Below are 4,052 nucleotides of genomic sequence, written 5' to 3' on the forward strand. Positions count from 1 at the left end.
ATGCTTTTGGCTGGTGGGTCTTAAACACACTAGCCTGCTGAGCTACATAGTCCCAGGACAGACTGCAGACTCAAACCCATCTCTGGAGAATTGCACTTAGATGCCACTATTCAGACACTAAGAGATCTCTGCTTTATCTCTGCTCCTGGCGACTGTGGGAGACTGAAAGCAGCAGCATGACAGTTAAAAAAAAAACCCCAAACCTAAATGGCTGTGAAATTCTTACATATTTATAATGATTACAGTAATGACTATCCCTTTCCAAAGTTACATGTGTATCAGCACGAGCCCACGGAAGAGGATACAATGGGCTGGGTTTTTTGGGGGGAGGTTTTCTGAGCTTATTAGAAAAGGGGTTGCCTTACAGAACATGTAATTCTGTCAATGGCTGTGAGGGCTAGGAAAGGAGGTAGAAAAGAAAACATAACATTAAATGACATTTTCTGAAGCTGCTGGTGGATTGAGAGACAGTGACCTATGAGGTCTATCACTGGCTCTGCTACTGAGTCTTGTTAGGGACTTGTGCAAGTCATTCACCATCCTGTTTCCATCAGTGGATAATGACATTTAATCACCTACTTATCTGAGATGCTGTAAAGATTACTAGATGGACACTTAAAGTGTTCATGAAAAATGTAATGGTTTACATATTGTACACCTTAATACTTATTAATGTACATAGGCAGCTTGCTTGTCAGGGGGCTGAGCACTCAGAGCTCCTATTAACTCTACCTAGTGCTGTGAACACTCGGTCTGAAAAATCTGAAGAGACCTTACATCCAGGGCCAAATTTTGCTGGCAGTTGAGATACTCCTGTGTGACCCCAGTGAGATCTGAGTTGAACTGCTGGTAAGGTTTGGCCCTGCGTTGTTTTTTTTTGTTTTATGTCTCTTTCTATGTAGATAGATAAAAGTCCACCAAAGCAGGACAATATAGTGTGTACCTTGTAGTGTGTGTGTAGGGTACAGAGCCAAAGCATGTGGCCACCCTTAAAACCTTTATGTTTCCAGCTGGAAGGATTTTTGCTGCTGGCTGTGCACTTAGCTTGACAGCTCAACTCTTCGGCCAGCTAGTAGTCAGTGACTATAAACTTAATCGGGGGGTGGCGGGGGAACAAGCCAGACTGCACCCAGCAGAGGGCTGAAAATAAGGAGCTTTAATACCTTTGACATTGAAGCACCTGCTAAGGGCACAAACCGCTGTGCAGCTGACTGACCCTTTTCCAAAGACAGGATGTGCCACTTCACTTGTCCTCAATATGTGCTGCCTGCAGCCACCCAATAAACCAGGGAATCAAATGCATGACTGCGGGACTCTACATTTCATATGGTGCCACAGGCAGGACTTCATTCGGAGAGGGAAACGAGCATCACTGACCATGTAAAAGGCGATAGATTTGTCCACTGCTGTGGCCAGTGTGCCTTGCATATTCCACTTCTTCCTCTCTTTTGATGCATGAGGCTATTTAGTGTGCCTGAAACAAAATACCGCACTGTAGCCAGCCGTGAACAATTTCTTTGACCCAGGCAGCCTTTTGCTTTTATGCTTTTCTCAGGGCTTTTCTATGGTGAAAATGGCCAAAGAAAGAATTTCAACTGTTGTTTTAATATATATCTATCTATCTTTAATGTTGCTGCTGTACTTAAAGCTAAGGCACTGTGTACTAATGACTTGCATAATATTAGACGTTCCAAGGATTTGGATGAACTATAGCTCGGAAGTCAGCGATCAAGATAACCAGTGTAGTTGTGATTATGCAACGTTGATGATGTGATGTTAGTACTTGAGGCATAATGGCAATACCTGCGTTATGCCTCTGAGCACTGCCCAGCTTGAACTATGTGTTTCCAAGAGACTAAGCAGACGCAGACTGAGCAGACTCAGACTGATCTGACTGCTTATGCAGTTAATAAAGGGCTGGTGCTTTCTCTCTCAACAATCTCAACACCTGAGTGCTTACTAAGTATGACAGTTAGCACATTCTAGTTGTCTGCGAGAAATGAGCCACTTCTCAGTTTAGTGCCTCTCATCAGACGAGTGGCGCACAGGAGAGAAACGCCGCAACAGTACACACCCGGAGCAGTGCAAAGGCCGCGGGCGTTGAACTTGTCTGGCTATGTTAAAAGGATCCTTTTGCTTGGTGCTAAGGTGCACAGGACAGCAGAGTGATGGAGGCAGCACTGCTGTGTCCATGTCCTTTGCTGACTGCGTTTGCCATGCCACTTAACTTGACCAAGAGCCACAGCACACCCAGATTCAGGGAAAATATAAGGGTCCAAAGTCACTCTGGACCTCCACTAATCAGCTGTGCTGAGTACTCCTTGATTGTGACTGACAGCAGGTCCCAGTAGCCCAGTCTCTAAAAATCAATGCACACCTCTCATATTCATTTTATCATTTCTGTGTACAGATGTGCAGGCTTCAGCGTTAACCTGGACTGGAAACTCCAAGCGCTCCTGCAGAAGCTAGTGCTGAAAATGACAATGTTTTTTTCACATGATCTATTACCCGCACCGGGCTGGTCTGAAAGTCGCACGTTATAGGAACAGTCAGGAGCTCTAGCAAAGGGAGGTGGGTGGATGCTGCAGACAGTTTCTCTTCATCCAATCCCAACCCATCAGGTCATGTCAAACTGAGCTAATATAAATGTCAGTGTGCAGCTTTCAGTTGTGAAATCTCTGTTTTTTGCAATGCAGTTCATTTTCAGTCTTCCAGTTCTATGGATGCTATCAGCTGACATGTCTGGCAAGTATCCTCCACCAAAATATAAGCAGCTTCAGCATTTCTCTGTAGTTTGAGTTTTCTTATTGAGTTTTTTTTTTCTTTACCTTTTAATGACATACTCATTACTCGTGTCAAATTCTTTTCTTCGAACTGTGAGGTATAAAACTCTTTGTACTCCTGAGTAGTGATGTTACCATTTCAAGGAATGAAGCTGTCACTCTGCTTCAAGCATCCATAATGGCCTCCCTATATGACAATGCACTTATTATGGAGGGTTTAGATAACGTTGGTTTGGTAGGGCTCTTTGGGTTTTCGCTATAGCGGTTGCGGCAAAATGACTCTCATTGAATATTACCATACCAGTTTGTCCTACTGTCTTTCAGATGCACCCTACATCCACCAGACTGAAGGCTTCATTGACTTCAGGTGACTGTCTTGTTTTTGACGCAGCTCTTTGTCTGCATAACCCTGACGTAAAAGGCATTCGATTCAATCTGTTGAGTACCCACGACAGCTTTGTCAGTGGTTTGATTTGTCTTTTGATGTGAAGATGCTTAGTCCCCAAATGGTTTGATGCTCCTTTTGTTTGGTTTTGTCCTTGAGAAGGATCAAACAATGTTTCTTTCTCATTATTAGCTGTCTGGGAGAACTAATGGGTGAATGGCAACCACTTTTATGGGGCCCTGTAAAAATGTTCTTAGCTCTGTAGATAAGGTAGGGTTGGCAAAGATCTCAGAGGATGGCAGAACAAAGATGCTGGAGGTCTACCGTGGCCACTTCAAGATCTCTTTTCAAGACATATATATGTCTTTCAAGAGCTGAGCCTAAGCTATACATTGAATCCATATCCTTAACCCCATAGTTTGGGGAATTTGACCCTTATATGCCTAAGGTTTTTTTTTTTGATGCATCCAAATAGAGCTGTCATTTTTGGCATTTATGCAGGTTTTTGCTATGTTGACACTTTTGCACATACTCAGAAGGCTCTGCTCTATTTGTTCATGCTTTGTGGCAGGTCAGGATAACTTGGGTAAGCACGTAGCTTCCTGACATGTGGGCAACTTCGCCTACTTGATTAGTAACTTGGAGGGAGAAGAAGGAAAAGGAGCACCCTCCCACCTTTTAGCCCAAAAGCCTGGTGGCTGGGCATTTGCCCAGGGAATGGGAAAATCCATCTCTCAGCCCCTTTTGCTTACAGGATTTGAACCTGGATCCTTAGTAAAGTGCTCTAGCTACTAAGCCCTAGGCTACCTATTACCTAAAGCATCCTTCAACTCTCCTCTTGCAGTAAGCTTACTGAGTATCCAAGAGGGGAAAAAATAAATGAG

This window comes from Alligator sinensis, unplaced genomic scaffold (genome assembly GCF_000455745.1).
Source record: "Alligator sinensis unplaced genomic scaffold, ASM45574v1 scaffold857_2, whole genome shotgun sequence".
In the NCBI taxonomy this organism is placed as follows: domain Eukaryota; kingdom Metazoa; phylum Chordata; order Crocodylia; family Alligatoridae; genus Alligator; species Alligator sinensis.